Below are 25,903 nucleotides of genomic sequence, written 5' to 3' on the forward strand. Positions count from 1 at the left end.
CCAGCCCTGCACGACCACGTCTCCCGCAACATTGTATGCGCCCTCACCCACGCGGTTACTGTCAAGGTCCACTTAACAATGGACACGTGGACAAGCACAGGCGGGCAGGGCCACTATATCTCCCTGACGGCACATTGGGTGAATTTAGTGGAGGCTGGGACAGAGTCAGAGCCTGGGATCGCTCACGTCCTACCCACCCCCAGAATTGCGGGCCCCAGCTCGGTGGTGGTATCTGCGGCGGTGTATGCTTCCTCCACTAAACCACCATCCTCCTCCTCCTCCTCCTCCTCCTCCTCCTCCTACGCAACCTCTGTCTCGCAATTAAGATGTGTCAGCAGCACGTCGCCAGCAGTCGGTGTCGCGCGGCACGGCAGCACAGCGGTGGGCAAGCGTCAGCAGGCCGTGCTGACACTACTCAGCTTAGCAGAGAAGAGGCACACGGCCCACGAACTGCTGCAGGGTCTGACAGAGCAGACCGACCGCTGGCTTGCGCCGCTGAGCCTCCAACCGGGCATGGTCGTGTGTGACAACGGCCGTAACCTGGTGGCGGCTCTGCAGCTCGGCAGCCTCACGCACGTGCCATGCCTGGCCCACGTCTTTAATTTGGTGGTTCAGCGCTTTCTGAAAAGCTACCCACGCTTGTCAGACCTGCTCGGAAAGGTGCGCCGGCTCTGCGCACATTTCCGCAAGTCCCACACAGACGCTGCCACCCTACGCACCCTGCAACATCGGTTTCATCTGCCAGTGCACCGACTGCTGTGCGACGTGCCCACACGGTGGAACTCTACGCTCCACATGTTGGCCAGGCTCTATGAGCAGCGTAGAGCTATAGTGGAATACCAACTCCAACATGGGCGGCACAGTGGGAGTCAGCCTCCTCAATTCTTTACAGAAGAGTGGGCCTGGTTGGCAGACATCTGCCAGGTCCTTGGAAACTTTGAGGAGTCTACCCAGATGGTGAACGGCGATGCTGCAATCATTAGCGTCACCATTCCTCTGCTATGCCTCTTGAGAAGTTCCCTGCAAAGCATAAAGGCAGACGCTTTGCGCTCGGAAACAGAGGCGGGGGAAGACAGTATGTCGCTGGATAGTCAGAGCACCCTCCTGTCTATATCTCAGCGCGTTGAGGAGGAGCATGAGGAGGATGAGGAGGAGGGGGAAGAGACAGCTTGGCTCACTGCTGAGGCCACCCATGCTGCTTGCCTGTCATCCTTTCAGCGTGTATGGCCGGAGGAGGAGGAGGAGGAGGATCCTGAAAGTGATCTTCCTAGTGAGGACAGCCATGTGTTGCGTACAGGTACCCTGGCACACATGGCTGACTTCATGTTAGGATGCCTTTCTCGTGACCCTCGCGTTACACGCATTCTGGCCACTACGGATTACTGGGTGTACACACTGCTCGACCCACGGTATAAGGAGAACCTTTCCACTCTCATACCCGAAGAGGAAAGGGGTTCGAGAGTGATGCTATACCACAGGACCCTGGCAGACAAACTGATGGTAAAATTCCCATCCGACAGCGCTAGTGGCTGAAGGCGCAGTTCCGAGGGCCAGGTAGCAGGGGAGGCACGGAGATCAGGTAGCATGTACAGCAAAGGCAGGGGAACACTCTCTAAGGCCTTTGACAGCTTTCTGGCTCCCCAGCAAGACTGTGTCACCGCTCCCCAGTCAAGGCTGAGTTGGCGGGAGCACTGTAAAAGGATGGTGAGGGTGTACGTAGCCGATCGCATGACCGTCCTCCGTGACGCCTCTGCCCCCTACAACTACTGGGTGTCGAAGCTGGACACGTGGCCTGAACTTGCGCTGTATGCCCTGGAGGTGCTTGCTTGTCCTGCGGCTAGCGTCTTGTAAGAGAGGGTGTTTAGTGCGGCTGGGGGAATCATCACGGATAAGCGTACCCGCCTGTCAACTGACAGTGCCGACAGGCTTACACTCATAAAGATGAACAAAGCCTGGATTTCCCCAGACTTCTCTTCTCCACCAGCGGACAGCAGCGGTACCTAAACATTACGTAGGCTGCACCCGCGGATGGAAGCATCGTTCTCTATCACCATAAAAAACGGGGACCTTTTAGCTTCATCAATCTGTGTATTATATTCATCCTCCTCCTCTTGCTCCTCCTCCTGAAACCTCACATAATCACGCCGAACGGGCAATTTTTCTTAGGCCCACAAGGCTCAGTCATATTACTTTTGTAAACAATGTTTTTACGTTTCAATTCTCATTAAAGCGTTGAAACTTGCACCTGAACCAATTTTTATTTTAACTGGGCTGCCTCCAGGCCTAGTTACAAATTAAGCCACATTAACCAAAGCGATTAATGGGTTTCACCTGCCCTCTTGGTTGGGCATGGGCAATTTTTCTGAGGTACATTAGTACTGTTGGTACACCAATTTTTTTGGGCCCTCGCCTACACTGTAATCCTAGTAATTTTTATGGGCTTCGCCTGCACTCATGCTACAGCAAGGTGTGTGGGGTTGGCCTACACTTTTGCTACATAAATGTAACTGGGGCCTTGTCTATACTGCAACTACTGAAATGTGAAAGAGACTGTTATCTCCCTAAACTGCTCCAACGGGAATGTTACTGTGGCCTGTCTTGACTGCTACTACTACTGAAATGGAACTAATTGTCAGGGATCTGGGGTCCGGGTACGGGATTCCCTGAAAACAACCCTCTACCGCTGTCCCTACCTACTTGCCCCCCTGGGCTAAGCCCCAGGGCGACAACTGGGCGACGGTCCCTACACTCACTAGGGAAGCGGGGCACCGGGACCGATACAGACAAACACTGGAAACAAACGAACAAAGAGGGGAGTCAGACAGTCCGAGTCGGCAACTGGAGGGTACGAGGTACAGAGGGGTCAGGCAAAGCAAAGTCGGGTCCGAAATACAAGGGTCAAAAGCCGGGAGCACAATCCAAATATGCGGGTGTAGCCTGGGGACAAACATACACTGGCAATGCTGGGAGGAAACAGGCACGTTTAAATGTTGTCAGAACTCCCGCCCCAGCAGCTAATTAGGGAAGGGCCCTGCCAGCAACCAGACCCAGACATAAGGCAATGAGTGCAGAGATCCAGACATCCCGCAGCAAGTGCAAATCATCCTAGTCAGGATGTCATGGCAACGGAGACGGCATCAACCGCATTCCCAGCAACTCGATTACCCAGGCGCCGCCCCCTGAGCACAGGAGCATGCGCCCGGAGCCAGTGTCCGGGACCCCGATGGCCAGGGGAGGTCACCAAGACCGGAGCTCCCCTGCGCCGCACCTGATCAGTTCGGGTGATAGGTCCGGTGGTGCGGACACAGAGATCCCAAGAGCCGCTGGTCCTAACAGTACCCCCCCTTCTACGGGGGGACACTGGACCCCCATTACCTGGAGCGGCCTAAGAGGAAAGGCCCTGTGGAATAATCGGACCAGACGTGGGGCATGAACATCCCTGGCAGGAACCCACGTCCGTTCCTCAGGGCCAAACCCTCTCCAGTGGACCAGATACTGTATTGAGCCCCGAACCCGCCTGGAGTCAACAATTCTCTCCACCTCAAATTCTAATTCTCCTTGCACCAGCGTAGGAGAGGGCGGGTCACCGGTGGGCAACACTGGAGTCACATATTTTTTTAGCAAGCTTTTATGGAAAGCATTATGAACCTTCCAAGAGCCAGGAAGGGACAATCTATAAGCCAGTGGGTTAATAACCTGCAAAATAGAAAAAGGACCAATATACCGCGGTGCAAGTTTTAATGACGGAACCTTCATTCTCAGATTTTTTGAAGACAGTAAGACCTGCTCCCCAACCACAAAAGGTGCAGAGATAGTGCGTTTCTTATTACAATGCCTAAGTACCCTCTCCTGGGAACCCTGAAGGTTCTTACGAACCTGGGCCCAAACTGTGCACAGTTCATCAATAGTGGTATCAGCAGATGGAGTGTTCGAAACAGGAGGAGTAGAGAATGCAAATCGAGGATGAAACCCATAATTTCAGAAAAACGGCGAAACTTGGGAAGACGAATTGACATGATTATTGATAGCAAATTCAGCGAGAAGTAAGTAGTTCGCCCACAGAAACTGATTATCGGAAACAAAAAGTCGCAGGTACTGGATCAATTCCTGATTCATGCGTTCAGTCTGACCGTTAGACTCAGGATGGAATGCGGATGAAAAGGACAAATTAACATTTAGATTTTTGCAAAAGGCCCGCCAGAATTGAGCGACAAACTGTACCCCTCTATCCGAGACAATATCCTCCGGAATCCCATGAAGCCGAACAACCTCCTGGATAAATTTTTCAGATAAATATTTGGCGTTAGGCAACTTACAAAGAGGAACAAAATGTGCCATCTTGGTTAAACGGTCAACAATGACCCAAATGACCGTGTTCCCAAGCGAGGGAGGCAAATCCGTTATGAAGTCCATGGACAAATGGGACCATGGTTTTGACGGAATGGGCAAGGGATGAAGAGGACCTTCAGGACGTCTCCTGAGACTCTTCCCCCTGGCGCAAACCGGGCATGCCGTCACAAATGCGCGGGCGTCTTTAGCCATAAGAGGCCACCAATACATTCTGGCAAGTAGTTCCTGTGTACCCTTGATCCCAGGGTGACCAGCTAAGACTGACGCATGCATCTCCTCTAACACCTTCAACCTTAACGGCAAGGGAACAAAAAGTTTGCCTTCCGGAAGGGCTTCAGGGGCAGATTGCTGAGCAGCATGTATCAGCGGTGAAAGGTCAGAGGAGACAGAAGCGAGAACCATCCCAGGGGAAAGGATAGTCTCTGGCTCCAAATCAGTAGGTTCCGGGGAACCAAAACTCCTGGATAAGGCATCCGCCTTAACGTTTTTTGAGCCGGGTCGGTAAGTAACTAAAAAGTTGAAGCGTGAAAAGAACAGGGACCAGCAGGCCTGCCGAGCATTCAACCTCTTAGCTGAGTCTAAATAAATGAGATTTTTACGGTCAGTGAGCACTGTGATCTGATGTCGTGCTCCTTCCAGGAAATGCCTCCATTCATCAAACGCCCATTTAATAGCAAGTAGTTCTCGGTTGCCTATGTCGCAATTTCGTTCAGCAGACGAGAACTTCTTGGAAAAATAGGCACATGGTCTGAGATTCGTGAGCGTGGAGGAACATTGAGACAGTACAGCTCCAACACCAAACTCGGAGGCATCTACCTCCACCACAAATGGACAGGATAGGTCAGGTTGGATAAGAATAGGCGCTGAGGAGAAGGCAGCCTTCAGAGAGGAGAAAGCCGCAAGTGCATCCGAAGACCAGGTACTCACATCAGCCCCTTTTCTAGTGAGATCCGTTAAAGGCTTAGCCACCATGGAGAAGTTCTTAATAAATTTACGGTAGTAATTAGCGAAGCCCAAGAACCGTTGCAACGCTTTCAAAGAGACTGGTTGAGCCCATTCCGTGATGGCCTTCAACTTAACAGGATCCATCTGAATATCAGAAGGTGTAATGACATATCCCAAAAAGGATATTTTTTTTTTGGACACCAAAAACACATTTTTCAAACTTAGTGAATAACTTGTTCGCCCTAAGGCGAGTCAGTACAGTGTGTAAATGGGCACTGTGTTCTTCCCAGTCCGAGGAAAAGATCAAGATATCATCCAGGTAAACCACCATGAATACACCCATGATATCCTGGAAAATGGCGTTCATGAACCCTTGAAAGACCGCCGGGGCATTGCATAAACCAAAAGGCATAACAAGATATTCGAAGTGCCCAAGCGGTGTATTGAAGGCGGTTTTCCACTCATCCCCTTCTTGTATACGAATCAGGTTATAGGCTCCCCTCAAGTCAAGTTTGGAGAACCACTGATCCCCGGAAACCTGGTTGAGGAGATCAGGGATGAGAGGAAGCGCATACTGGTTTCTGACGGTGATCTTGTTGAGTTCCCTGTAATCTATAGAGGGTCCGAGACCCCCATCCTTCTTCTCAACGAAGAAGAACCCGGCCCCAGGAGGAGACTCTGATGGTCGGATGTGCCCTTTGGCCAAACTGTCCTGAATATAGTCCTTCATGGACTCCCTCTCTGGAACCGTTACGTTGTAGATCCTCCCCTTAGGAAGTTTGGCACCCGGGACCAGATCAATCTTGCAGTCGAACTCCCTATGGGGAGGAAAGACTTCAGATAACTGTTTAGAAAACACGTCAGAAAATTCAGAGATGTATTCCGGCAACTCAATACCCTCCAACACCGAGGTATCCAAGTTCACCTGGCTCATGTGCCTGGAACACCGAGAGCCCCAGTTGACCAACTCCAAAGACTCCCAATTAATCACAGGATTGTGTTCCTTTAACCAAGGAAGTCCCAAGACTAGGTCTACAGACAAGTCTTTCATCACCAAAAATGTGCAGGCCTCAGTATGCACGGCTCCAATGGAACACTTTAACTCCGGGGTAAGTAAATTGCGTGGAGTGTACCCCAGAGACCTGAATCGGGGGGTCTAAATGTACCATGAAACTAGAAATCTGCTTCACAAAGTCAAAATTAACAAAATTCGCTGCAGCCCCAGAATTGACAAAGGCTTGTCCTGTACAAGAGAAAGAACCAAACTCTAAAGTGCAGGGCAAGAACATCTTAGACACTGCAGGGAGTACCTTAGCTCCTAGACAGTCCTCCCGACAACTGACTAGGAGCGGAAGACCTTCCGGCTGGGACTTCTTCCCGCAGTTAGCGACCCGATGACCAGGTTCTCCGCAGTACAGGCAGAGGTTCTTTCTTAGTCTGTATTCCCTTCGCTGTTGAGATGACATAGTACCCAAATCCATGGGTTCAGCGAGGGAAGGTGGGGTGGTCTGATCTGCAGATGAAGTAGTCGGACTGGTCCTAGCGGGTTGCCTGGCCCTCAGTCGGCGATCAGCTCGAATGGATAGCGACATCGCTTGTTCCAGAGTCCTAGGCTCCGGATGCGCATCCAGCAGATCCTTGAGACCTTCGGATAGGCCGGACAAGGACACATCCTTGAGGGCTAAATCGTTCCAACCCGACTCCATACAGTATTGCCTGAACTGAGAACAATAGTCCTCCGCCAACCTCTGACCCTGGCGCAAGGACAGAAGTTTTGAAACCGCATAAGCGGCCCGGTCAGGTTCGTCGTAGATCTGCCCTAGAGCAGAGAAAAAGGCTTCTAGCGACAGTCGAGTGGGGGAGTCTGGGGATAAGAGCAGGCCCAATTTTGAGGGTCTCCTCTCAGATGTGAAATCACGATGCCAACTCTCTGGTACTCAGTGCCAGAAAAGTGGGGTCGCAAGTCAAAGTACAGTCTACAGCCTTCCCGAAATGCAAAAAACTGTCTCCTCTCTCCCGTGAAAAAAATCAGGCAGCGTAGCCCGAGGTTCGGACACTGTCACTGGAACAGTGGGAGGCGTAGATAGTGCTTGTTCCTGTAGCTGTATGCGAGAAGTCAAGTCAAGTCCTGTACCAGGCCTGTCAGGGTCAGGACCTGGTTTGTCAAAGTCGATACGGCATCCATAGAAGGAACAATCGTGGCTGGTCGGATGAAAAAGTCTGACTTTTTCTCTTTTTTGCTGGCCAGTGTAACTATCAGGGATCTGGGGTCCTGGTCCGGGATTCCCTGAAAACAACCCGCTACCCCTGTCCCTACCTACTTGCCCCCCTGGGCTAAGCCCCAGGGCGACAACTGGGCGACGGTCCCTACACTCACTAGGGAAGCGGGGCACCGGGACCGATACAGACAAACACTGGAAACAAACGAACAAAGAGTAGAGTCAGACAGTCTGAGTCGGCAACTGGAGGGTACGAGGTACAGAGGGGTCAGGCAAAGCAAAGTCGGGTCCGAAATCCAAGGGTCAAAAGCCGGCAGCACAATCCAAATATGCGGGTGTAGCCTGGGGACAAACATACACTGGCAATGCTTGGAGGAAACAGGCACGTTTAAATGCTGTTAGAACTCCCGCCCCAGCAGCTAATTAGGGTGGGGCCCTGCCAGCAACCAGACCCAGACATAAGGCAACGAGTGGGGAGATCCACACATCCCGCAGCAAGTGCAGATCATCCTAGTCAGGATGTCATGGCAACGGAGACGGCATCAGCCGCATTCCCAGCAACTCGATTACCCAGGCGCCGCCCCCTGAGCACAGGAGCATGCGCCCGGAGCCAGTGTCCGGGACCCCGACGGCCAGGGGAGGTCACCAAGACCGGAGCTCCCCTGCGCCGCACCTGATCAGTTCGGGTGATAGGTCCGGTGGTGCGGACACGGAGACCCCGAGAGCCGCCGGTCCTAACACTAATACTGTGCTACCCCTATACTGCTGCTTCGGAATTGTTACGGTGGCCTGTCTTGACTGCTACTACTACTGAAATGGAACTAATATTGTGCTCCCCCTATACTGCTGCTTCGACCCCGACGGCCAGGGGAGGTCGCCAAGACCGAAGCTCCCCTGCGCCGCACCTGATCAGTTCGGGTGATAGGTCCGGTGGTGCGGACACGGAGACCCCGAGAGCCGCTGGTCCTAACTCTAATACTGTGCTCCCTCTATACTGCTGCTTCGGAATTGTTACTGGGGCCTGTCTTGACTGCTACTATTACTGAAATGGAACTAAGACTGTGCTCCCCCTATACTGCTGCTTCGGAATTGTTACTGGGGCCTGTCTGGACTGCTACTACTACTGAAATGGAACTAATACTGTGCTCCCCCTATAATGCTGCTAGTGATATGTTACTGGGGCCTGTCCCTAATGCTACCGCTGAAATGTTACTAATTCTGGGCTCTGCCTATACCGCTGCTAATGCTATGTCACTGGGGTGTGGAAACGGAGGCTTCCCAAAGACATGATGGGGGCGAGGCCATTTCCCACCAACGCGGTTACTGTTAAGGTGCATATAACCACGGACACGTGGAGAGGACACGTAGTGCCTCAAAAACATCCCCCTCCTCCTCCAACAATGATAACATTCTTGGCAAATACCTTTGCATTGGTCCGTCTGGTGGCAGTCCAAGAATTTCACCTTTACTGACACAACAAGAGAGCCCCCCCACCATCCCCCCGCCATGGCCCACTTAATCCTGGCCACATTCCGAAAACCAACTAAATAAACCCGCGCTACTAGGTCCGCAGTCACCACCACATTCCCACCAACGCGGTTACTGTTAAGGTACATATTACCAGTCTGACTGGGGCATGCACTGTGGGCCGAAGCACACCTGTATTGTATGTGACGTTAGCTCTGCTGAGCAGGGCACTGCAATGGGATTTATTTATGTACCGCCGGTGGGTTCCAGGGAGCCACCCATGCTGTGGCTGTCCCACAGGGACTTCACATTAGGGATTTGTACCTGCCAGTGTCTATGTATTAAAAACCCCGGTCAGACTGGGGCATGCAGTGTGGGCCGAAGCCCACCTGCATTTAATCGGACGTTAGCTCTACTATCCGGGGCACTGCATTGGGACAAACTACAGGAGCAATACAGCGCTAATGAGACGTGCACAGCTACGCTAGCATTGGAGTCCGCTGTAGGCCCGCGATTGCTGAGGGTTTGTGCAGAGGCCTATGTCCTTGATGCAGTGAAAGTCCGCTTCCTGCCTAGGATTGCTGAAGCTGTGGGCCGAGGCCTATGTCGTGGGCGCGGTGCAAGTCTGCCATGTTTGGCCACTCAGATCAATTTTTGGTTCATGTCTTGGGCTTCCTAGGACCCCCCTATGCTGTTGGTGCAAACTTAGTTCCCATCGCGGTGTTTGACCTGTCTGGCACAAAGGCACTGACTGACTTGGGTAGAGGGCAGAGCGCTGACGGCTTTCCCCTTGCAGTGTGGATTGAGCTATGCGACACCTTGACAGAATGAATACTGTGTGGCCCATTGCTATGCCCACGTTTGCAGCTCCTGATGGAGGTGGCACAGGATTGGAGTTCTCATTGCTTCTGTACAGCATTGTGGGCTATCGCCCTGCCCCTTTTAAAGAGGGTCGCTGCCTGGCCCTGCCAACCCTCTGCAGTGTGTGCCTGCGGTTCCTCCTCATGGCAGACGCACTTATAAATAGACATGAGGGTGGTGTGGCTGTGAGGCCAGCGTGTGGCATGAGGGCAGCTGAAGGCTGCGCAGGGACACTTTGATGTGCGCTGTGGACACTGGGTCATGCGGGGGGGTTGGGCAGCATGTAACCCAAGAGAAGAGGCAGGGCTGTGTCCTGCAGGCAGTGCTTGTGCTTTGTTGGAGGTAGTGTGGTGCTTAGCTAAGGTATGCCTTGCTAATGATGGTTTGTCCGAAGTAAAAATTGGTAGGGGGGGGGGCACTCTTGCCGCTATTGTGGCTGAATAGTGGGACCTGGGAACCTGAAATGCAGCCCAGCATGTTGCCCCTCGCCTGCCCTATCCGTTTCTGTGTCGTTTCCAGCACTTTCTTGGGTATTGCAGATTTTCACAAATGAAAACCTTAGCGAGCATCGGCGATATACAAAAATGCTCGGGTCGCCCATTGACTTCAATGGGGTTCGTTACTCGAAACGAACCCTCGAGCATCGCGAAAAGTTCGACTCAAGTAACGAGCACCCGAGCATTTTGGTGCTCGCTCATCTCTAGAAACCACCTATATCTCCCATAAGATATAAATCTAGAAAAGCTATTTCCTGCCTTTAAACTTCTGCTGAAAAACGGAGGTTTAAATTATTTTTATTTAGGTGTTCAATAAAATCTGCTATGGCCGTCTGCTCACCGTCTCAGATCATAATGAGATCGTCAATAAAACGGTCATACCAGACTAAAGAGTCTGCAAACCAAAGATCAGAGACGAAGATATTTTTATGTTTGCAATAGCTCATATAAATAATGACCAGAGAAGGTGAGAATTTAGCTCCCATTGAAGCCCCAGTTAATTGAACAAAAAATTGTCCATTAAATGCAAAGAAGTTGTGAGTAAGCAGATATTCCACTGCAATAATCACAAATGTCTGCAAAGCAACAGAAAAGTGTGCAAATTTTTTCAGAAACCAACTTAGTGACTGCAATGCCAAATCATGAGGTATGGATGTGTAAAGTGACTGAACACTCACAATCCAAGAATAGTTTGATTTCCAAGTAATTTTTGTTAGTAAGGATAAAATGTGCTTTGAATCCCTGATATATAACCTGGGATTTTCTTTAATAGTGGCTAAAGCAGGCTGTCAACCCATGCTCCCAAATTCTCATTTGCTTCAGCCACTGTTAGAACCCCTTCAGCCCCGCCCCCTATCTCTTCAAATATGGGGAGATATAAAAGAGATCCGCCCTCCTCTTTCTCCTCTCTCCTCTCCGCTGGCCTCATTCAAAACAATGGGCGATATCGCAGATTTTTCTTATCGCTGCGAGGTTTGAGTGAACACAGTTCAAATGAGAATGAAACCATTGAAAATTGATTTCATAATCATGCGTTTTCACTCACTGGAAAGTCTATCGCCAGTGGGTAAGAGCACTTACAGAAGATATATTTCATCTTTGACTCTCAATGCTGTATTCTCCACCCTGTTGGTCACTTGAGGTTTGGCAATAAATGTCTATTGCAGCATAGTGTCCACCTTCAGGAGAAGGTATGAGCAGGGGTGTACCTAAAGGCTAAGGGGCCTGGGTGCAAAGGTTCAGCTGGGCCCCGCCCCCCCTCCATCTGTGCCTGTGCCTGTGCCTGTACTTATACCTATGCCTATACCTATACCTAAACCGTGCTAATTTACAAACATGATCTAGCCTCTTGGCGTAAGCCTTCTGATCATGACTCCTTTCCTTGACTATGTAAAAATCTGTTGGTAATGTCTTAGGCTGCTTTCACATGGCCGCAAAAATTGCGCGAGATTTGTGCATTGCAAGACGCACAAATCACACATAAATATGAACCCCATTCTTTTGAATGCGATCATACACAGGAGCGATTATTTTGCCCCGCAACCTCTCTTCATACATAACCCGCCGCTCCATGACATACCCTTACCTCATGGAGCGGGAAGGGGTTAAAAACCGCACGTGGATTCAAACAATACATGCGTTTTTTAAACTGCATGCAGGTTTCTGATGCATTTTTCAGTTGTGTGTAAAGTGTTCAAATATACAGTATATACCCAGGTTATACCAGCTGTACATATATAATTATATACAGTATATATCCAGGTTATACCAGCTGTACATGTATAATTATATACCCAGGTTATACCAGCTGTACATATATAATTATATACAGTATATACCCAGGTTATACCAGCTGTACATATATAATTATATACAGTATGTACCCAGGTTATACCAGCTGTACATATATAATTATATACAGTATATACCCAGGTTATACCAGCTGTACATATATAATTATATACAGGAAATCTCCAGGTTACACCAGCATGGTACATACAGGAGATGTATAAGTATATATCCTGTATACAGTGATATTGGCCATGCTGGTGTAAGGCCGGTCTCACATCTGCGTCGGGACCTCTGGCCGGAGATTCCATCACAGATCCATCACCAAACACCGGAAAAAAAGTGCTGCGTTCCACGTTTTTCTTCCGTCCAAAAGCAGGGCCGAAATCAGACAGACCCCATTATAGTCAATGGAGTCCTTCTGGCGCTATTCGGTTCTGTCCACAGACGGATCGTTCTTCCGCAGGGATTCCCCTTTCCTGCTCCCCAAATGGAACAGGAAAGCGGAATTCCCCAGTGCAGGTGTGAAACTTCCCAAAATTGGATATTGTCTGTATATATTTATACATGTACAGCTGATATAAGTTATACATTCTGTATATAGTAATATAGAGCATGCTTATATAAACTGGGCCAGGTTATACCAGCATGGTCTATATCACTATATACAGGCTGTATATCCCCCTGTATCTCTGTATATAGTTTTATGTCCCATGCTGGTGTAACCTGTGTATCTCCTGTATATAATTATATATGTACAGCAGATATAACTTATACAAGCTATACATATGTAATTACAATCCTTCCTCTACTCACCTCTGCAGAAGTGTGTGGGCAGTCTGTAAATGAATGTCCCGGTTCTTTGATCACATGACCGGAGCCTGGTCATGTGATCTGCAACCACAGGTCCTCCTGCACTTTCATGTACGCTGTGCATCCATCGCTGCGGAGGTGAGTAGAGCCGCACTAGCCCCTTGCCCTGGTAATTGATGGCTGGCAGAGACTGATAGACTGCAGCTGTGACCACTCACAGCTGCAGTGGGAGGGCCAAGCACTGTGGGAGTCTGCAGCCTGTAATTGGCTGCCAACTCCAGGTGTAACAACCCGCCCCTCTGCTCTTGCCGACCTGCGGCGCTGCCTCCCGCCTCTCTCCTCTTCTCTCCCTCCGCCTCCCACTACAAACACACTGTCGGCCGCAGCGATCATGCAGCCGACAGTACCGGTAATGCATGCACTGTGTATTTTTTTAATATGGCGGGGCCTCTGGGCCCCCTCAGCGCAGTGGCCGGGTCGCCATTGCGACCCCTGCTTCCCCTCACAGTACACCAGTGGGTATGAGCAAAGAGTTGCCAGTGGTCTCAAGAGTCTTGTCTAAAGTCAGACAAGACCACACCTATTTAATAGCAGTCCTACCAATTTGGCTTAAGACAGCTTCACACAAGCAAAAGCACAATCTCTCAGGCATTAGTGCAAAGTTTTTGCCTTACGAATAAGGCTTTTTTGCATGCGTATCGGCATATTTTACTATACTTTTTCTGCTCGCAGGACATGTTATTGTACATGAAATAAGGGCATCAAGTGCAATGGCTAATGAGTTTCAGATATGTTCTTTTTTCCAGCGGAATTACACAGTGTTTCACACATTTCCTTGTATATTGCATGCTCATTTGCGCACCCTCAATTGACTTCTATGGGGACCTTTGGTGCACAAATATGCAGAAAGATAGAGCATGCTCTATATTTTTTTGCTTGGCCAAAATGCGCATGCAGAATTTGTGCAATGAACGAACCTATTGAAATCAATTCTATTCACTGTGTATTGCACGCGCAAATATGCCCTTATGAACTCGACCTTAACTCCTTAACAACCGCCGATATGCCTCATCCTTCATGCGCCACCATTTATTTTCATTCGGCCGTGTGGAATAAGACCCAGCCAAGCAGGCCCTCAAAAAACGACTTCACTGTGAAATAGAGCCACGGGTGCGGGAGGTGTTACGGTTCCAGGCTATCATCAATGGGTGGTAGGTGGGAGTCTGGAGCACACACCGAGGGCTGCGGTTTGCAGTCCCGAGTCATCTGATCACAGATATCTGTGACTGAATGAAAGTAAATGGTGGCGCACAAGGGATGAGCGTTTCAGGTCCCCTCAGCGATCGGATCGCTTTGGGGGACTGAAACGGCTTACCCGTAGCCTGACGCAGTCCCCTGCTGCCTCCTTCTTTGCAGCGTCCTGTCTCCATGCACTGTGCCTGCACCCGCCGTCCAAAATGACTGGCACAAGCGCAATGGAAGGAGAGGCCCGGGAAATTTGAAATTTCTCTGCTCTCTACTACCAAAGGCAGCAGAGAGCAGAGAGAAGACACCGGGGGCTGCAGTTCCCAGCACAACATTGCTATTATCAGCAATAATAGTGACCCCGTGCAAAGTAAAAAAAATGTAATAAAAGTTTCAGCTCCCCTCACAGATCGCATCCATGAGGGGAGCTGTAAGTACTCACGTCCATCCTCCGTGATGTCCCACGGCGTTCTGGTCCTTCCAAGACCTGACGCCGTCTTTTGTGCATGTGCACCAGACAGAAAATGTCAGGGGCATCCATTGAAGGCCAGGGAGCCTAAGAGATTTAAAATCTCCTTTCTCCCGGCTAGCATGAGTAGCCAAGAGCAGGGAGATGTCACCGGGAGCCGCTGTATTCAGTCCCCAGTCACATGATTGCCATTATCCAATGGATAACAGTGATCATGTAAAGTAAAAAAAAGTTTTTTAAAAAGTCGAAGTTTAATCTCCCCTCACTGATGCGATTGGTGAGGGGAGATAAACTTCTTACAGAGACTTACACATTTGAACCCCGATACAATCTTCCTCCATGAACACAAAATGCCAAACACATGCGCAGGAGTCAGGGAGGGCCCAGGAAATTTAAAATCTCCAAAGGTAGCTTAGAGCCTGGAGTGGTGACTGGTGGCCTCATTGAGCGAGCACTGGTCACGTGACAGAAAGGTAGCGATTTACTATAAGGCCAGTCTCACACGACCAGATAGTACTTGCGGATTCCGCATTCTTTTCATCCGTGATAATACGCGGATAAATCAAATGCATTGGATTACACAATTCCGCTTTAATTTGCAGGTTGGAATTATGTAATCTACTCTCAGAAAACAGAACGCAGCATGTTCCATTTTTCCGCTGATATCCGCAACATAGAGCCCATTATGCTGCATGGTCGCGGATATACCTTGTCGCGGATCTCTACATTGTGTACAGGCAGCGGGTAAGCGTGGCATCGCTAAACGATGGCATGGGAACTATTAGCAAAAAAAGATGTACTGCGTATGACCGCCTGTGTGAGTACGCAGTACATTAAGCGACTGTACCAAGGCTCACAGCTTGGATCCGTTGCTGGCCTCTGCAAGCGCATTCCACATTCGGCTGTGTGAGCCCAGCATTATTCAGATCGCTACCTGTAATATGTAATTTACCCCGAAGTCCCCAAGAACGCTTGCCTTCCCTCATGTCTAGGAGAAGCTTGTTGAGCGCTCTCTGTTTGTGACCACCGCATCTCAGCAAGCTTACGAAGCCTCACAGAGCGCCACTTTTTACACCTCATCCCTGCTGCTGAGGTCAAGAAATACCCCATAAAAAAGTGTCGGGTTTGCAGCAAGCACGGGAAGAGGAGGGTTACCCGGTTTACATTATTACATTTCTCTAAAACTTGGGGAACGCCAAAAAGGAGTGGGGGGGATCATTTTTAGGGAGTCCATTTTTTTCTACACAAGTGAGCAATGGGGCCTGGAATTTATTCATTAAGATTCAATGGGTGTTCCCTTCATTATAGGCCTAGCCATGTGTCTAGTAAGCAGATTGGGGCTGCAATGGGTATGTTTCTGAACACGGGACAAACAGGGGGATCAATTTTTGGGTGGAAGTCTTCATCCATATTTGTGCTTCACAAAAAAACTGTTTTAAAAATGACACAATTACCAAAAAAATGAAAATCATATTTCTTTCCTTCTGCTTTGCTTAGATTCATTCAAAAAATGTGGGGTCAAACGACGCAGTACACCCCTAGAGGAATTCAAAAAGGGTATAGTTTTCAAAATTGGGTCATTTGTGGGGGTTCTCCATCCTTTGGCTGCTCAATAGCTCTATAACACAGGACAAACAGGGGTGTCCATTTTGGGGTGTAAATCCTCATTTTCATTTGCACAATAGAAAAAAAAAGTGTCTTTAAATTGACATATTTGCAAAAATATGAAATTTTATTTTTTCTTGTCTGAATTGCATTAACTCCTGAAAAGAAACTGTGGGGTCAAAATACTCATGACACCCCCCTGGTCATTTGTGGGGGTATCCATTATTCTGATACCTATGAGCCTTTGCAATCTTGGCTTGGTGTAGGACAACAAAATGTTCCTCAAAATGTTAACAACTAATGTTAAATTGGTACGTCTCCTAAATAGTTTTAAAAACTAAAGTTTTTCCAATATGCTTCCAGAATAAAGTAAACAGATAATATATATTTCAAAATGTTCTCAATTTTGGCGCTAAATGCATTGAAGTACAATATGTGGCGAAAAAACAATGTCAGAATTACTTGGATATGCAAAACTTTTACAGAGTTATTCGATATTAAAGTGATATTAACCTCCCACACATAGTGGATACAGGGTGCCAGACCATTCTGATATATGTACTTCACCATGCAGACCAGCAACCTATTAATGACGCCATGATAATTCGGCGGGTTGCCCTTCATATCCATCAGTGAACCACATTAGTACTGCCACCCTGGGCTCCCCCTGGAGTCTTAATGCCACACTGCATGTAAATGATAGATAATAAATGCAAGGCATTGGTCGGATGTTGGCCAAGATACATGAGCCCACTAACCACTTCATGGTTCCTTGCGTTGTAGTGGGTCCCTACACTAATATAAATGCATCACAGAAGGGGATATCAAGAATTAAAAACAATCACAGAAAATGGCCGTTACTTACTGACTGAGGAGTGCATATAGATGCATCCTCCTCTCACCATGCAGGTAGCTGACTACCAAATGGAGGAGCCAATAACACCTGTGAGGGCATTGGTGCCCTTTAAAGTGATATTAAGTTGCAAACAGGTTTGTTCACTAAAGGGTTACTGAAGCATGATTTTTTCCCCCCCTGCTCTGCTCACGGCGGCCAGGGAAGGTCACCAAAAACGGGGCTCCTCTGCGCAGCACCCCCGCAGCCTGGGTAATAGGACCAGTAGTGTGGGCATGAAGACCCCGAGAACGACTAGACCTGACAGCTGGCTGGTGATTTGGAGCGGGAGGAAATTGTGGAGGCTATCCAATTTTTCCCAAATAGGAAATCACCGGGTCCCAATGGGCTCCCTATAGAATGGTAAAAAAATGCGGAATTTATAGTCCCAAAAGTCCTTGTGTTATTCAACAGTATCCTTCGGGAGGGGATTCTGCCACCGACCATGCGTGAAGCTTTGATAGTCTTGATTCCCAAACCTGGGAAGGACCCAGGGGACCGTGGCTCATACCGGCCAATCTCCCTACTTAATAACTATATTAAAATACTGGCTAAGGTTCTGGCAATGCACATTAATAGGGTCCATAGTCACATCCTACAGTCTGATCAGTCAGGATTTATGCAAGGCAAGAGTACAACTATGAATGTCAGAAGACTCTTCACTGACCTTGCGCTGTCTCATTCCAACTGAGGGAAGCATATCTTGGTCTTTATTAATCAGGCTAAGGTGTTTGACTTGGTGAAGTGGAGATATCTGTGGGAAGTGATGACTCGTTTTGGGTTTGGGACAACCTTTATTAAGTGGGTGCAGGTACATCATTTTCCGGTGGCCCGGTTGCGGACAAACACCTATATATCTAAGCTATTTTTCCTTGGTAGAGGAACGCGTTAGGGCTGTCCTCTGTCTCCAGCCCTCTTTGCTATCAACTCCTAGAGCCGAGTCAAGATGAGGGGGATACTCAGGACCTCAAACTGGGCTTTGAGGGCATGGCAAAGTTGGAAATATCTAAAAAGGGAGCTACTAGGGAGGCTGAAACGTGTCAGCAGTTGTAAAAAGATACTGAAAACGCCACCTTCAACAACATCTGAGAGGGTAGTGATCCCATGACCTCTCCATAAGACTATATCAAGCATGCATTACAAGTGTGCTATGTTGGGGTTACACCATAGAGGGGTATGAAGTGACCATTTGGTTGCCTCATCGGGTATCAAATGAAGGGCGGCATTCCAGATTTTGAGAGTAACCCACATGGGCGGAGGTAGGGCATTCACACGCAGGGTTGGACCCCTAAGTAACAATCTGTGCTCGAGTCCCACCACTGGGTAATAGACAGCTGACGCAGAGCCTTGCTTCATTGTCAAGGCATGTGGTAAGGAAATAAATCCCCATATGTATGTGTGCTGCTGTTAACACTACAGGAAAGAAGAATAGCATATTATTTCATGAACTAAGCTCGGACACCTTCCTTTGAATAAAATCTGAGGGTAGTTTTCGGGGGAAGGCTTTTTTTAAGAGAAAGCCAAAAGCTGTGGGAAATTTAGAGAAAGGACTTATCCTTCCAGCTGGACCCACTACTGGCTTGAGCTCAAAACACTCAGGGCCCCATCATGAGGCGAGTTGAGCACCCTGCCTCATGCACTACCCCTTCTCAACTGCAAGGGGATGGCAATTTATAGCTACTACCCACATACAGGCCTGAACTTCCCCTTGTGGGGAAGCAGAGTACGGTAAAGTTTGAAGTTAATTGTATCTGCAATTAAAATGGTAAAATCTGCTGCAGATCTGCAACAAAATCAGTGACCTGTGAAGGCACCCCTAGTCCATGTTTACATAGGCTTAATAACTGCCAGTGCCACATCAGGTTTTTCTAATGCAAATGTGACAGTTTAATCCTCAGCAGCTCTGGAGTTCTGCCGCAGGTATTTTCTTACAGATCTGCATGTAGATTTAGCCCCAGTCAATGGGGCAAATCCACACGTGGCTACCTGATGCCTATTTCGCTCAGAAACCACACCAGAAATTAACGTGTCAGTTATTTTTTTTTGCAATGTGGGTTTCATAATTCGTGTGCAGAAAAATCAGCTCCATAGTTCATAGAATACATTCAATAGAATGCTGTAATGCTGTGCATTTCACCCCAAACAGACACGGAATGTGTGCCAAAATCTGCATTGAAATTCCAACTTGTGATCAAGATCTAAGGGTGGTTCCTACTTTTTTGGGAAAAGGGCCAAGGGAGAAGTATGAGTCCTTCCTTTATATCTCTCAGATCTTTGCAATCCATTTCTGCCTTTGGCTCCAAAAATTGAATGAATATCTGCAACAAAAAAAAGCTGTTTGTGAAACCTTTGGTCCACTTTCAGATGAGCAAATTACAGGCACATCATTTTTACCACAAAGGCATGTTCCATGCTAACCGTAGTTATTTGATCGAGACTCATAGCATCATAGGGGTCAACAATCCTTGGTGCCTGATATGGCGGAAAGCCTTCTTCATCATTTAAGAAGACTTCAATATTATAAATGTACCTGGTCAGAGGGAACCGTGTGACACATTTTGCATTGGGTCCCAGAAACTTGCAGTTATTCCTCTGTAAATAGTATATCTGCCATTTACCTAAATGATGCTTCCCAGTGTGAAAGTCTTTGTGTTCACTATACATTCTAGAAAAAGTCCAGCGTCTTCAGCTTACTCCATGTAGTATTTTACATTTTGCTTTGTAGAGGAAGCACTAGCAGCCCTTGTGCTAGATGATATCAGATTTTAAAGGGGAATTTTGATCAACTATCAGCACCATAAGCTAAGTTAGGCCGTCTTTCCACGGACATATTTGCACACACAACACACAGAGAATAGAAACCATTGATTCTCACTCTCGTTCTTGCATGCGCATTCCACGTGTGCAGAAATAAAACATAGCATGCTCTATTTTAGTGTACATTTGCACACCAAAGACCCCATAGGAGTCTATGAGGGGGGTTGTGCAAACAAAACGGCCAACGGCTGCAAGTTCACACGTAGCAACATAAGGCGCTTGCCAGCACTGACGAGAGTAGTGCGGTGTAATGGGCTCCCCTCTGCCGGCCACAGCCATGGCTAGAGAAAGGAGGCAAGAGAGCACTTGCCACGCTCCTTCCCGGAGGGACGCACGTAGCCTCGGCCAGAGCAGCTCTGGGCCTTTTCTGGATACCCTTGGGATAGGGATGCCCAATAAACTGGAGAAAAGGGATTGCAGATGTCACGGGTGTTGCCACCGTTCCGTTACCCATCGGTATGAACCTCGGTGGTAAAGAAATGGAGCTGCAGACAGAAGTAATGTACCTCAGGTCCCTGGGAACAGTCAAGGCCTGGCAAAAACTTTACTAAGGCAAACGATCTGGATACAGGCACAATTTGCATAACATGGGCAGTGCAGGAAAAAGAAACAGATTTGAGAGTACCTCCACCAGGTGATCCAAGACTTCAGGACGGCCACATAGGAAAGACAATGACAGCATACCTCTGCACTAAGCTCAGTCGTATGCACCCACCCCCTTTGCTCATGCTCTCTCTCTCTATCTGGTGGGAACTCACTCAGCCATGGTTGCTGTCACACAGGTAGTTAGGCACTCCTCTTCTTCCTCCATTCTTCCCTACATGAGGGCTGAAGGTACCCTCATGTAGCCGGCACTCTCTCTCAGGAACCCAGAAGAATCTCTCTTTCCTGCTCTCAAACACTCCTATTTATATCCTCACTCATACCACATGACAAGACAAATTGATACATTGCAAGCATCTCTCAAGCTGATGCAAACACTTAACCCCTCACTTGCTGCAGCTGTGCAATACACATAACAGAATAACAAGACAATTTTGCATAGTGCACCAACATAAGACATGACATGTATGACATAATGGAGGGGGCCAGGAATGGATGTACTGGCCCACTACAGCTGCATAGATAGAAAGGTAGATAAATTAATGCATGCATAGATAGATAGATACATACATACGTAAAGAAAGCAGAGGCGCAGCGTGCTTGTCTTCTGAGTGGTACCGCTCCCTTCCGGCACTATGAGTAGGTCATGAGTTCACGGCCCTCCCAAACCACCGCACACTCAATCAGCCCCTCTCCTACATGTAAGCTCTTCCCCCAATCCTCACATGACTTCCATGCATTTTACACTTCTTCCCTGCTTACTGCTCTCATTACCCGCTGCTCCCTCCAGCCTCTTCTATCACCCCCCTCACTGATAGCACCCACCTTCCTACGCCACTGCCCTTTATGAGTACTGTTGCTTTAAAGGATGCAGAATAACATTTGTCAGAAGCTCTTAAAGTGCCCCAAATACTCCCATGGAGTGTAAATGACATCTATTATGCTAATGTACAGCAGAGTTAATTTAGTAAAAATGTGCTACTTCTGCCTCTGTCTGTCATTGCCATCCTGAACCTGTGTTGCACCTCCACCTGCGACATCCACATCACCTATAACTACCATAACTTAGTTTATGGTGCTTATAGTTGAGGACTGGTTCCCTTTACATTCATGCAGTTGAAAGTCTTTACTTGAAAGTAATCTGTAACTTATAGTATGTAATATTATTTATCACTGAGAGGCCGGTTTCACACGACCGAGAGTTTGGTGCGTTGCGAGAGCACAAAATTTGTTCCAATATGAACCACATTCTTTAGAATGGAATCACGACATGTGCCATCTTTTCGGCTCCTCGTAACGCATCACCTATTATTTTCAATGGGACAGTAAAACGTGCATATGAGTGCGATTCGAGATTGAAAACAATGTGAAGCACAATTTGTCTGTTCTGTTGCAGATGCCAGTATTTTCAATTTATAGTTTTATTGTGTTATCTACCGTCTAACAGGACAGAACAAATTTCTGTTTGCAAAATTAATTCCACCCACTCCATTAAATGTATTAAGCCAAAGAAGTGCAAAAGTATCATGTGTAAGAAATAAAGTCTGGTGCATGCAGTATGCGAGTCTGCTAAATGTCAACTGTGTGGAAATAGTGCCATCTAGTGGGTGGCTTCATTTTTGTCATGTGCACTGCATATTGATAATTTTTACCTTTCACCTGTGAAATGTTAGGTAGATGCAATGCTATAAACAACTATACGACTTCCCATAGACTACTCTGACACAACTGCTTTCTTGGCATTTATAGTCATATATAGTACCTGAAGGGGTTTTCGGGCCTAAAAAAAATGAAAATAACGTGAATTTTACATAAAAAGGACAAACGATGATTTACCTTTTTAAATGTCCTATTGCCCTCACAGTTTCCTTTTCAAAATGTGTTTATTACGGTTTTCTTGTTAAACATCAAACAATTGAATCATTACATGCTTGTATCACAGAAATGTTAGTAATGTAACAGGTTGCATGTCTAAACGGCATATCCAACAAACATTGCTTAGAGGAGAAGGCTGCCTGTCAAACAGCTGTCTTTCTTTCGAAATGTCGGGCTTGTCGAGTTTTAACCCTTTCCAATCCATTGTCTGACCTCTGAAGACATTATGATTTAAGGCAGTACAGCTCCGATGTTGGAAGACATCCGTCGGGGTTCTCTTACTGTATATTGCCAGCCTCTCTACTGCCGGAGCCTATCCAACGTGTCATCTCATGCAGTACTACCTTTAGCCAGCATATAGCGCCGTTGTATAATGGCAGAGAAAGAGTAAGGCCCCAGGAAAACCAGGATACAAATTGGATTGGAAAGGGTTAATCAGCTAGAAACAGAATACGTCTCTCTATATATCTATGAAGTTAATTGTGCATTAGAGAGCACACAAGCTGGTCTTGAGATATAGCCTTGCAGCGAATCCTTGTGTAGGATATACACATGGGCATATTTTATAACAATCTTATATGAACTACTAACTAGGAATAAATAACATGCTAAGAAGGAAATAAGAAAGAGAGTTTAGAAAGAAAGCGAGACATAGAAGAATGTAGGGCAAGTAGGGATGGGAGGGAGAAGGTATCTCCTGACCAAGGTCAGGGCAACACTCACCAGATTCACGTCATCTCCCCAGGACCTCCTCTCATACTGTGCCATCTGCCAGCCATCTAGTGAAGGACGGTGTTCCCTTGAAAGCAGTTTACATTTGCCGACTCCGGAGTCAGGTCCAAATCGGAGCTCCTGAGTTCCTCCATATATTTGATTAGATCCAGGGCCTGCACCCATGAAGCTCTCGGGATCGCACCCCTCTGTTTCTACTTTTGGGGAATAATTTGCCGCATAGCCATAATAAAGTGCCTTAATAGGCCCTTTTTAGTATGAGAGATGGGGCCTGGCAACATAGAGAGAAGGGCGATCTCCAGAGTTAGCCTCAGGGGGATCTACAAATGGCTCCGTACAGTCTTGTAACATCAACCCGGAGAGGAGCAATCAGAGGACAACTCCACCAGATGGGATTCATGGTACCCACTCCGGAACCGCACCTCCAGCATTCTTCTGAGATCTCAGGGAAGACTCTGTGGAGTATTTCTGGAGTTCTGTACCGGAGTGCCACAACTTTATAGTTTAGTTCCTGTGCTTTAGCTGAAATTGACATCTTGTGGATTACGGTATAGGACCTGGTCCAGAGCTCTCCGGGGATATGCCCCCTGAGCACCTCCTCCCACCTGGACTCCCATCTCGGACGCTCATCCCACATCCGCTTATTGATCAATACATTCTGCACTTATACAGCAGAGAGACCACATGTGGCGGAGAAGCCACAGCGACGCTGAGTTTCTCAAATGGGGTGAGAGCTGCCCATAGTGATTCCGAGTCTCTAAGGGATCTTACATAGTCTCTCACTTGGAAATATTGCACCCATGCTCCTGTCTTCAATCTGAAGCCCTCTCCAAGATCATTCATGGGACGGCTCCCCCCCCTCCCCCCCGGGCCCACGACCTCCCGAACCCGCGAAGACGTTTTGGTTGGCAGAAAGGATAGTTCTGTTTGAAATCTCGTGGCTGGAATCTGCAGGTTTCTCACCAGAGGCATTAAGGGACCAGGGACCGTTACAACTTGTCTACCTCTCACTACACTGGAGCAGGTTCAATTAGAGGGGCGTGACCCCCAGCCCCTTCCAATCCACTTTGCCTGGGATCCAAAAAGAGCCCCCCAAGTCAAACTGAATCTGTTCCATCTCCAGCACTACCCACGCCTTCCTGGAAGAGTAGTGTATAATATCCAGAATGCAGTTACCTATCGTGGCCTTATGATAAGATTCAAGGTCCGGGAGCCCCGTCCCTCCCATATGTTTTGGGTGTGTTAGAGTCCTAAAGTTTATTCTAGGAGGAGATCCTCTCCACTCCAAACAAATCTAACCAATATTTTTTTTAAGTGGATAAAGAATTGTCTGGGTATAGTCCAGGGCACCGTCTGGAAGACGTATAGAAGTCTAGGGAGGATGTTCATTTTTAGGGAGTTAATTCTTCCAAACCAAGAGAGGTGAATCCTGGACCATCCATCTAGCTCTGATTCAAGTATCGCCACCATAGGTCTGTAATTAAGTTCGAATGTCTGAGAAGGGTCTGCCGGGATGTGTACACCCAAATATTTTAGGGACCTCTCTCTCCATTGAAAGGGGAATATCTTTTGTAAAGCGCTGACTTCAGGAGTTGATAATGTGATGTTTAGGATTTCCGATTTTTGCATGTTCATTTAAAAATTACTAAGACTCCCATACCTAGATAACTCGGTTAGAATCCTAGGGTTCGAGACATAGAGCAACAGGTCGTCCGCAAATATGGACAACTTGTGCTCCCCCTCCCGAATCCGCACACCCCGTATGTCAGGGTTTTCCCGCAGGGCTTCTGCCAGGGGCTCCATCACCATGATATATAGGATTGGGGATAGGGGCAGCCCTGCCTGGTACCGTTTTTGATTTTAAAGGGTTCCGAGAAAAGGCCATTAATTCTGAGCCTAGCGGATGGTGAGCTATACAAGGCCATTATCCAAGAAAGGATCCTCGGGCCCAGCCCTACCCCCCTCAGCACCGTCTCCAAGAAGTTCCAATCCGTGTCAAAGGCTTTTTCTGCGTCCACTGCCAGTAGACACAGGGGTACATTGGAACTGCGTGCCTTGTTGATCAGGGATAATGTTTTAATCATATTGTCCCGAGCTTCTCTACCCAGGACAAACCCAACCTGGTCCGAGCGGATAAGGTGAGGGATGTGTGGGCTCAGCCGGTTCGCTATGATTTTGGCAAACATCTTGAGGTCGCTATTAATTAGGGAGATGGGTCTGTAACTACTACAAAAAGGAGGATCCTTCCCTGGCTTTAGGATTACTATAATATGGGTCTGCAATGCCTGTGGAGAGAAGGGGCAGCCCCCAGTGACCCCGTTAAATGCTGCCAACATTAGTTCTACTAGTTGTCCTCCGCACTTTTTGTAGAACCGAGGGGTAAACACGTCCGGTCCAGGACTTCTACCTATTTTCAGGTCTTTCATAACCTGGGTCAGTTCCGAGGGGGTGAAATCGCTTTCGAGGTTTTCCGCCTCATCAGTCAGGGTTCATCTAGTGAGATGTTGTTGTAGGTATTGTATAATGTTGTTACGTTGAGTATTCTCATCTGACACCTCTGGACGTGGGATACTATAAAGCTTAGCATAGTATAACCTAAAGGAATCCATTATCTCTCCCGGGGTATGAACCATGTTACCCGTCGGAGAGTTTATGGAGTAGCTGTTTGCCTGTGGTGCCCGAGGGTGCAAAGCCCTTGCGAGCCATCTCCCACTTTTGTTGTCAT

This window comes from Eleutherodactylus coqui, chromosome 1, assembly GCF_035609145.1.
Source record: "Eleutherodactylus coqui strain aEleCoq1 chromosome 1, aEleCoq1.hap1, whole genome shotgun sequence".
Taxonomy (NCBI): Eukaryota; Metazoa; Chordata; class Amphibia; order Anura; family Eleutherodactylidae; genus Eleutherodactylus; species Eleutherodactylus coqui.